This window comes from Tachypleus tridentatus, unplaced genomic scaffold (assembly GCF_004210375.1).
Source record: "Tachypleus tridentatus isolate NWPU-2018 unplaced genomic scaffold, ASM421037v1 Hic_cluster_2, whole genome shotgun sequence".
NCBI classification, from domain to species: domain Eukaryota; kingdom Metazoa; phylum Arthropoda; class Merostomata; order Xiphosura; family Limulidae; genus Tachypleus; species Tachypleus tridentatus.
In genome coordinates this window covers 54875520-54887730 of record NW_027467782.1, presented here as the reverse complement: position 1 = coordinate 54887730, position 12211 = coordinate 54875520, and the positions used below count along the sequence as shown (strand labels likewise).

The 12211-nt window shown below is 31.2% G+C and overlaps 1 pseudogene across 1 annotated transcript in view; it reads left to right on the top strand.

Moving 5' to 3' along the window:
* Positions 1 to 12211, top strand: part of LOC143242773 (homeotic protein ultrabithorax-like) — a 207304-nt pseudogene that overhangs the window by 44399 nt on the left and 150694 nt on the right. The gene's annotated exons all lie outside the window — the stretch shown is intronic.

Sequence of the window (12211 nt, the reverse complement as noted above, 5' to 3'; positions counted from 1 at the left end):
TACATTATGTTTATGTACAACTTGGTTACATTCTAACACTGTACATAATGTTTATGTACCACTTGGTTACATTCTAACAATGTACATTATGTTTATGTACCACTTGGTTACATTCTAACAATGTACATTATGTTTATGTACAACTTGGTTACATTCTAACAATGTACATTATGTTTATGTACAACTTGGTTACATTCTAACAATGTACATTATGTTTATGTACAACTTGGTTACATTTAACAATGTACATTATGTTTATGTACAACTTGGTTACATTCTAACAATGTAAATTATGTTTATGTACAACTTGGTTACATTCTAACAATGTACATTATGTTTATGGACAACTTGGTTACATTTAACAATGTACATTATGTTTATGGACAACTTGGTTACATTTAACAATGTATATTATGTTTATGTAAAACTTGGTTACATTTAACAATGTACATTATGTTTATGTACAACTTGGTTACATTATAATACTGTACATTATGTTTATGTACAACTTTGTTACATTCTAACAATGTACATTATGTTTATGTACCACTTGGTTACATTCTAACACTGTACATAATGTTTATGTTCAACTTTGTTACATTCTAACAATGTACATTATGTTTATGTACCACTTGGTTACATTCTAACACTGTACATTATGTTTATGTACAACTTTGTTACATTATAACAATGTACATTATGTTTATGTACAACTTGGTTACATTCTAACACTGTACATAATGTTTATGTACCACTTGGTTACATTCTAACAATGTACATTATGTTTATGTACAACTTGATTACATTCTATCATTGTACATTATGTTTATGTACCACTTGGTTACATTCTAACACTGTACATTATGTTTATGTACAACTTTGTTACATTCTAACATTGTACATAATGTTTATGTACAACTTGGTTACATTCTAACACTGTACATTATGTTTATGTACAACTTTGTTACATTCTAACACTGTACATAATGTTTATGTACAACTTGGTTACATTTAACAATGTACATTATGTTTATGTACCACTTGGTTACATTCTAACACTGTACATAACGTTTATGTTCAACTTTGTTACATTCTAACAATGTACATTATGTTTATGTACCACTTGGTTACATTCTAACACTGTACATTATGTTTATGTACAACTTGGTTACATTCTAACACTGTACATAATGTCTATGTACCACTTGGTTACATTCTAACAATGTACATTATGTTTATGTACAACTTGGTTACATTCTAACACTGTACATAATGTTTATGTACCACTTGGTTACATTCTAACAATGTACATTATGTTTATGTACCACTTGGTTACATTCTAACAATGTACATTATCTTTATGTACAACTTGGTTACATTCTAACAATGTACATTATGTTTATGTACAACTTGGTTACATTCTAACAATGTACATTATGTTTATGTACAACTTGGTTACATTTAACAATGTACATTATGTTTATGTACAACTTGGTTACATTCTAACAATGTAAATTATGTTTATGTACAACTTGGTTACATTCTAACAATGTACATTATGTTTATGGACAACTTGGTTACATTTAACAATGTACATTATGTTTATGGACAACTTGGTTACATTTAACAATGTATATTATGTTTATGTAAAACTTGGTTACATTCTAATAACGTACATTATGTTTATGTACAACTTTGTTACATTCTAACAATGTACGTTATGTTTATCTACAACTTTGTTACATTCTAACACTGTACATAATGTTTATGTACAACTTGGTTACATTCTAACACTGTACATTATGTTTATGTACAACTTGGTTACATTCTAACACTGTACATTATGTTTATGTACAACTTGATTACATTCTAACACTGTACATTATGTTTATGTACCACTTGGTTACGTTCTAACACTGTACATTATGTTTATGTACAACTTTGTTACATTCTAACATTGTACATAATGTTTATGTACAACTTGGTTACATTCTAACACTGTACATTATGTTTATGTACAACTTTGTTACATTCTAACACTGTACATAATGTTTATGTACAACTTGGTTACATTTAACAATGTACATTATGTTTATGTACAACTTGGTTACATTATAATACTGTACATTATGTTTATGTACAACTTTGTTACATTCTAACAATGTACATTATGTTTATGTACCACTTGGTTACATTCTAACACTGTACATAATGTTTATGTTCAACTTTGTTACATTCTAACAATGTACATTATGTTTATGTACCACTTGGTTACATTCTAACACTGTACATTATGTTTATGTACAACTTTGTTACATTATAACAATGTACATAATGTTTATGTACAACTTTGCTACATTCTAACAATGTACATTATGTTTATGTACAACTTGGTTACATTTAACAATGTACATTATGTTTATGTACAACTTGGTTACATTCTAACATTGTATATAATGTTTATGTACAACTTGGTTACATTCTAACACTGTACATTATGTTTATGTACAACTTGGTTACATTCTAACAATGTACATTATGTTTATGTACAACTTTGTTACATTCTAACACTGTACATAATGTTTATGTTCAACTTGGTTACATTTAACAATGTACATTATGTTTATGTACAACTTGGTTACATTCTAACACTGTACATTATGTTTATGTACAACTTTGTTACATTGTAACAATGTACATAATGTTTATGTACAACTTTGTTACATTCTAACAATGTACATTATGTTTATCTCCACTTGGTTACATTCTAACAATGTACATTATGTTTATGTACAACTTTGTTACATTATAACAATGTACATAATGTTTATGTACAACTTGGTTACATTCTAACTATGTGCATTATGTTTATGTACCACCTGGTTACATTCTAACACTGTACATTATGTTTATGTACAACTTTGTTACATTATAACAATGTACATAATGTTTATGTACAACTTTGTTACATTCTAACAATGTGCATTATGTTTATGTACCACCTGGTTACATTCTAACACTGTACATTATGTTTATGTACCACTTGGTTACATTCTAACAATGTACATAATGTTTATGTAGAACTTGGTTACATTCTAACACTGTACATAATGTTTATGTACAACTTGGTTACATTTAACAATGTACATTATGTTTATGTACTACTTGGTTACATTTAACAATGCACATTATGTTTATGTACAACTTGGTTACATTCTAACAACGTACATTATGTTTATGTACAACTTTGTTACATTCTAACAATGTACATTATGTTTATCTACAACTTTGTTACATTATAACAATGTACATAATGTTTATGTACAACTTGGTTACATTCTAACAATGTGCATTATGTTTATGTACCACCTGGTTACATTCTAACACTGTACATTATGTTTATGTACCACTTGGTTACATTCTAACAATGTACATTATGTTTATGTACAACTTTGTTACATTATAACAATGTACATAATGTTTATGTACAACTTGGTTACATTCTAACAATGTGCATTATGTTTATGTACCACCTGGTTACATTCTAACACTGTACATTATGTTTATGTACAACTTGGTTACATTCTAACAATGTACATAATGTTTATGTAGAACTTGGTTACATTCTAACACTGTACATAATGTTTATGTACAACTTGGTTACATTTAACAATGTACATTATGTTTATGTACTACTTGGTTACATTTAACAATGTACATTATGTTTATGTACAATTTTGTTACATTATAACAATGTACATAATGTTTATGTACAACTTGGTTACATTCTAACAATGTGCATTATGTTTATGTACCACCTGGTGACATTCTAACACTGTACATTATGTTTATGCACAACTTTGTTACATTATAACAATGTACATAATGTTTATGTACAACTTTGTTACATTCTAACAATGTACATTATGTTTATGTATTACTTGGTTACATTCTAACAATGTACATTATGTTTATGTACAACTTTGTTACATTATAACAATGTACATAATGTTTATGTACAACTTGGTTACATTCTAACAATGTGCATTATGTTTATGTACCACCTGGTTACATTCTAACACTGTACATTATGTTTATGTACCACTTGGTTACATTCTAACAATGTACATTATGTTTATGTACAACTTTGTTACATTATAACAATGTACATAATGTTTATGTACAACTTGGTTACATTCTAACAATGTGCATTATGTTTATGTACCACCTGGTTACATTCTAACACTGTACATTATGTTTATGTACAACTTGGTTACATTCTAACAATGTACATAATGTTTATGTAGAACTTGGTTACATTCTAACACTGTACATAATGTTTATGTACAACTTGGTTACATTTAACAATGTACATTATGTTTATGTACTACTTGGTTACATTTAACAATGTACATTATGTTTATGTACAATTTTGTTAAATTATAACAATGTACATAATGTTTATGTACAACTTGGTTACATTCTAACAATGTGCATTATGTTTATGTACCACCTGGTGACATTCTAACACTGTACATTATGTTTATGTACAACTTTGTTACATTATAACAATGTACATAATGTTTATGTACAACTTTGTTACATTATAACAATGTACATAATGTTTATGTACAACTTGGTTACATTCTAACAATGTGCATTATGTTTATGTACCACCTGGTGACATTCTAACACTGTACATTATGTTTATGTACAACTTGGTTACATTCTAACAATGTGCATTATGTTTATGTACCACCTGGTTACATTCTAACACTGTAGATTATGTTTATGTACAACTTGGTTACATTCTAACAATGTACATATTGTTTATGTAGAACTTGGTTACATTCTAACACTGTACATAATGTTTATGTACAACTTGGTTACATTTAACAATGTACATTATGTTTATGTACTACTTGGTTACATTCTAACAATGTACATTATGTTTATGTACAACTTGGTTACATTTAACAATATACATTATGTTTATGTTCTACTTGGTTACATTCTAACAATGTACATTATGTTATGTACAACTTGGTTACATTCTAACACTGTACACAATGTTTATGTACCACTTTGTTACATTCTAACACTGTACATTATGTTTATGTAATACTTTGTTACATTCTAACACCGTACACAATGTTATGTACCAGTTTTTTTTTATAAACATATTGTTCCACGAACTACAGTACAAACTATTGTTGTCTTGTTAAACATATTGTTTCACGAACCACAGTAGAAACTATTGTTGTCTTGTTAAACATATTGTTTCACGAACTACAGTAGAAACTATTGGTTCCTTGTTAAACATATTGTTTCACGAACTACAGTAGAAACTATTGGTTCCTTGTTAAACATATTGTTCCATGTATTACGGTAGAAACTATTGGTTCCTTGTTAAACATATTGTTCCATGTATTACGGTAGAAACTATTGGTTCCTTGTTAAACATATTGTTCCATGTATTACGGTAGAAACTATTGGTTCCTTGTTAAACATATTGTTCCATGTATTACGGTAGAAACTATTGGTTCCTTGTTAAACATATTGTTCCATGTATTACTGTAGAAACTATTGGTTCCTTGTTAAACATATTGTTCCATGTATTACGCTAGAAACTATTGGTTTTTTGTTGAACATATTGTTCCATGTTTTACGGTAGAAACTATTGGTTCCTTGTTAAACATATTGTTCAATGTATTACGGTAGAAACTTTTGGTTCCTTGTTAAACATATTGTTCCATGTATTACGGTAGAAACTATTGGTTACTTGTTAAACATATTGTTCCATGTATTACGGTAGAAACTATTGGTTCCTTGTTAAACATATTGTTCCATGTATTACGGTAGAAACTATTGGTTCCTTGTTAAACATATTGTTCTATGTATTACGGCAGAAACTATTGGTTCCTTGTTAAACATATTGTTCCATGTATTACGGTAGAAACTATTGGTTCCTTGTTAAACATATTGTTCCATGTATTACGCTAGAAACTATGGGTTCCTTGTTAAACATATTGTTCCATGTATTACAGTAGAAACTATTGGTTCCTTGTTAAACATATTGTTCCATGTATTACGGTAGAAACTATTGGTTCCTTGTTAAACATATTGTTCCATGTATTACGGTAGAAACTATTGGTTCCTTGTTAAACATATTGTTCCATGTATTACGGTAGAAACTATTGGTTCCTTGTTAAACATATTGTTCCATGTATTACTGTAGAAACTATTGGTTCCTTGTTAAACATATTGTTCCATGTATTACGCTAGAAACTATTGGTTTTTTGTTGAACATATTGTTTCATGTTTTACGGTAGAAACTATTGGTTCCTTTTTAAACATATTGTCAGATAACATAAATATTGTTTATCTTTATCACATTTGGCGTCTTTGTTTTCTGTACATTTCCTAAGCAAAACTTATTTTATGTAAAAAAGATTATTCGTAGAAGTAAAACCTGTTGAATACAAGAGAGTGGTGAACAACTAATCACGTGGGAAAAGTGGACAGAAGGAAACTTAATTAACAAACTGACATATCAGTGATATTCACACTTTGTTCCAGTATTGTTTCTATGGGTCAACTGATATTCACACTTTGTTCCAGTATTGTTTCTATGGGTCAACTGATATTCACACTTTGTTCTAGTATTGTTTCTATGGGTCAACTGATATTTACACTTTGTTCCAGTATTGTTTCTATGGGTCAACTGATATTCACACTTTTTTCCAGTATTGTTTCTATGGTTCAACTGATATTCACACTTTGTTCCAGTATTGTTTCTATGGGTCAACTGATATTCACACTTTGTTTCAGTATTGTTTCTATGGGTCAACTGATATTCACACTTTGTTCCAGTATTGTTTCTATGGGTCAACTGATATTCACACTTTGTTCCAGTATTGTTTCTATGGGTCAACTGATATTCACAGTTTGTTCCGGTATTGTTTCTATGGATCAACTGATATTTACACTTTGTTCTAGTATTGTTTCTATGGGTCAACTGATATTATCACTTTGTTCTAGTATTGTTTCTATGGGTCAACTGATATTCACACTTTGTTCCAGTATTGTTTCTATGGGTCAACTGATATTCACACTTTGTTCTAGTATTGTTTCTATGGGTCAACTGATATTCACACTTTGTTCTAGTATTGTTTCTATGGGTCAACTGATATTCATACTTTGTTCTAGTATTGTTTCTATGGGTCAACTGATATTCACACTTTGTTCTAGTATTGTTTCTATGGGTCAACTGATATTATCACTTTGTTCTAGTATTGTTTCTATGGATCAACTGATATTCACACTTGGTTCTAGTAATGTTTCTATGGGTCAACTGATATTCACACTTTGTTTCTCTGTTAATTATGAATGTTAACTGATCTTCACTCAATGTTCTTGATACGTGTTAGTCACAATTCGACATTGTACAGAGTTGGAGTTATATTTTTATACATTCTGTTATTCAGTTTTTAGAACAAAGGCCAGTTTCATTGTCAATATAGGACAAAGAAAGGTCCGTTTTATTGTCAATATAGGACAAAGAAAGGCCAGTTCTATTGTCAACAAAAAGGACAAACAAAGATCAGTTTTATTGTCAATATGAGGACAAACAAAGGTCGGTTTTATTGCCAATATAAGGATAAACAAAGGTCAGTTGTATTGTCAATATGAGGACAAACAAAGATCAGTTTTAATGTAAATATGAGAACAAACAAAGGTCAGTTTTAATGTAAATATGAGGAGAAACAAAGGTCAATTTTATTTTCAATATGAGGACAAACAAAGGTCAGTTTTATTGTCAAAATGAGTACGAACAAAGGTCAGTTTTATTGTCAATATCAGGACAAACAAAGGTCAGTTTTATTGTCAGTATGAGGAGAAAAAAAGGTCAGTTTTACTGTTAACATCGGGACAAAGTAAGATCAGTTTTATACTCAATATCGGGACAGATAAAGGTCAATTTCTGTCCTGACATTAGAACATACAAATCTCAATTTCTCTCCAGATACTAGAGATAAAAGGCCAGTTTTTGCCCCAATATCGTCAAAGGAAAATGATTTTGTTCATTTTCTTAGTTCAAAGTCTGTTAGAAATTATTTCGTGTGTGTTATACACTGTAGTTGAAAAACTATTGAAGGACGTTATTATTACTATATATACTTATATATCTTACATCGTAAGATAACCGCTCAAGCTACCAGGTCAGTTTAGAAGTTATTTCATTGACTTAAGGTTTCTTATAAAAAGAAACCAGAATTCTAAGACTAAAAGATTCATATTTGTAACAAGAGAAATGTTTCAAAAACATATATAATGTTTTCAGTATCATGGTTTGTTTCCAAACTTGCATAGTGTTGTTCATACATCAGCTGGAACCGAACATTATGTTTGTTTTTATAGAGTTTCTGTGAAATTGACTAAAAAAATGTATTTATTTTAATTATGCAGTCTAATAACAAACTGGATGCAAGAGGAAATATTTACCATTTAAATCAGACGAGGCATTTCAAACCGGACTGTGTGAGGCAAACATGCAGGAGAGTCGCTTGAAATGTTACTTCAAAATTTGACTGTAGTTTACCGTTATGGAGACAAGATGGCGGTTGGCTGTATTTTTATGAAGACAAGTGATGGTTGGCTGTACTTTTACTGTTCTAGAGACAATATAGCGTTTGGATGCACTGTTACTGTTAAGAAGACAAGATGGCGGTTGGCTGTACTACAACTGTTACGGAGACAAGATGGCGGTTGGCTGTACTACAACTGTTACGGAGACAAGACGGCGATTGGCTGCATTATTACTATTATGAAGTCAAGATGGTGGTTGGCTGTACTACAACTGTTACGGAGACAAGATGGCGATTGGCTGCATTGTTACTATTATGAAGTCAAGATGGTGGTTGGCTGTACTGTTACTAGTATGAAATCAAGATAGCGTTCGGCTGTGTTTTACTGTTATGAAGATAAGATGACGGTTGGCTGTACTCATACTGTCATGAAGACATGATGGCAGATTAGTCCAACAAAGACCAAAGATTTATTGTTCCTGGAAGGATATACACCAGTATTCGGCCAGGGTGGTCTAAACGTGTTCTTTTATTTCTCCCCACTGATAATAACTGTTTTTTTTTTTCCACCAGGAGTTACGAGTTCGGCACGACTTTTAATTTTAATAAATGTCTCCAAGGAGATCCACTCAGCGATTAGAACAGGTTACCAGTCTATTCCGAGAAACTATGTATATGGTTGGTGGCGTTGCAGTTACGGTGGTTACTTTAAATCTGAGTGATGGCTCTGTGTCCAATCGGAAGAAGGGGAGGTTCCAAGTAACCTGCGGTCAAAATAAACACTATCATGTAACAGGCGAAGTGAACGAAGTTTGCATTTGATGAAACGTTGTCTGGTATTCAATGATTTCCTTTCAAAGCTCTCCCAGTGTGGCTTCTTTCTGGTTCATTAGAGTCTAGGAAATGGTTCTCAAGTTAACAGGTTTGTACCTTTGTTTCTTACTGATAGTTTAATACTTTTGTATAGAGGACTTGGTTTTCCGGACAGTTCAGAAGTAAGTTAATTAGCACGTGGCTGAGATGTGGAATTAGATTAATGTAATTAGAAATAAGAAACAGCATATAAAGATACATTTTATTTCAGATGCCATATTGGTCAAAGCCGCTAGTACCTCAACCAATCATTTTATTAGTTTACAAATAATAGGATGAGTTATGTAATCATTCTGTAAACATACAGTTGAACTTCCAGAAACTACGTATTGCGTTAGTCAGTAAAACTTCGACAATTTAATATTACATATTTTCTAATAGATCTGCAACGATATTGACTGACAAGGTGAAATATCGCAGCGTCACATGGTGGGAAAAATTTGTCCTAATCGCTATAGCAGAGCATTGGAGAAAACTCCAAACTTGAAAAACAGACTAAAGAAATAAACGAAAGTTTAGTGACTATAAAAGAGACGATAGAATGTATAGCTGAAACCTGATTTATCCGGTTATTATAAACAAAATAGGAACTGTAATAGTAAAATTAGTAAAACTACTGAAATCAGTTTTTATATTATACTAAGTAGCTTCACTTACATACGCACACTATTTGAACACAAATTACAGTGTGTCACACTTGTGGGGCAGCTGTAAGTTTACAGATTTACAGGGTTCGATTTCCCGCAGTGGAAAGAGTAGATAGTTTTGTCCCAAAACAAACCTGCATAACAGTTTTGAAGTTTCATTTTATTCGCTTTAGAAAGATACTGTGCGCAAGCGCATATTTGTTCTAATAGTTTCGAACTCTTCAATTCATCTATTTGTTGTGGGATTTTTTTTAGAGCCGATTTTCAAATAAAATCTTTGTTATCTCGTATCACGTTATCTCTGCATGGAAATAGATTTGTAGAAATGGTTCGGCGTAGTTCGGGTAAGAAACACCAGGTACGTAAGGACAAAATTCTGTTTAAATTTGTTATTTAAATACATGGACATTTTCCGTCCACAAGGTATATACATCAGTCCAGCTCTGAGTGCTACCAACATAAATTATTCGAACCGTTACTAACCACCCGAAAATCGAATTGAAGTTAAATTTACTCTATCTCATGAAATTAGGACTATTGGAAAATCTCCTAAAAACTTTAGTCCCACAAGATATAACTTTAAAATTCGGGGCTCGATCCTCGTGGAAGATGCAACGTCGGAAGCCCATTTTACAGTTTCGGTTTTGTTATCGTTTTTCAACTTTTTAAAAGTAGAAAAACCGCGTGTATTCTGTACTAATTCTTTTTTGTAACTTCAATAAAAGGCACAGAACCATAATATTTGTGTGGTGCTAAGCCTAAATTTATATATGAGCTTATTACAATATTTTGGGCCTGGGTAGGTTTTCTTCTAAAATTATGTTATTTTTATCATAAAAATTAAAAACTTGTCTTTGATAGACGGTTTAAAAATAATATAGATTTTCTTTGATCCTTTACGTGATTCAACTGATGAACTAGTTGATCGTGACAGAAATTACGTATAGAAGAAAAACGAGATGACAGACAACAACAAAAAAATACATCTTGTGAAAGAAGATTTATCACAGCCGAAAAAAAACCGAAAAAATAAAAATTAAGAAAATTAAGTAGAGAAAATGAACTAGAGAATAGTTTCACGTTTTTTAATAGAAAATCAACAGTTATAATAATAACTTATAGGAGAGAAGTAAAAAATCCTACAATGTTATCATAACTTACTTACAGGAATAACAAGTTTCATTTATTATGAATTAGTAGTGTTGCTGAAACATAGGTGTAAACACTTTCTATAACACATACATAATATTCTGTTATACGTGTTGTTTGTAGGAGGTATAAACTTATATTGTATAACATTACGTCTTTTAATAAAGCTTCCAAACCATAGAACAGTGGTACTCTCGCCTTCTTAAGGCTGCTGAAAGTAGAATACATTGTTGGTAAGAACATTATAGAGAAATTAAGTTGTTTTGCTTTATTTTAAAATTTCACACAAAGCTACACAAGGGCTATCTGCGCTAGCCGTGCCTAATTTAGCAGTGTAAGACTAGGGGGAAGGCAGCTAGTCATCATCACCCACCGCCAACTGTTTAGCTCTCTTTTACCAACGAATAGTAGGATTGACCGTCACATTATAACACCTCCACGGCTGAAAGGGCGAGCATGTTTGGTGCGACGGGGATTCGAATCCGCTATTTTCAAATTACGAGTCGATCGCCGTAACCACCTGGTCATGCCGAGTCTAAAGAAACATTTAAAACCATCTGGCTATGTAGAAGTAGAGAATGACGCATAATAAAATCCACACAATATCTGTTATTATCTGTGTTACCATATATAAGTTATCATATCTGTTATTATCATTGTTACCATATCTGTTATTACAATTGTTACCATATCTGTTATTACCTGTGTTACCATATCTGTTATTTTCTGGGCTGGTGTTTAAGGCAATCGACTCGCAATCAGTATTGATCAACGGGTCGTGGGATCGAATCCAGTTTCCGAGCAAACTTACCTCATTTTAGTTACGGCAGCGTGAAAACCTTCCGGTGAATACTACGTTTTGTTCATAACATTAGGTAGCCCAAGAGTTGATGGTAGGTGGCACTGATTAGGTGCTTCCTGTCTAGTCTACTAGCTTTGTACCAAATTCAACAA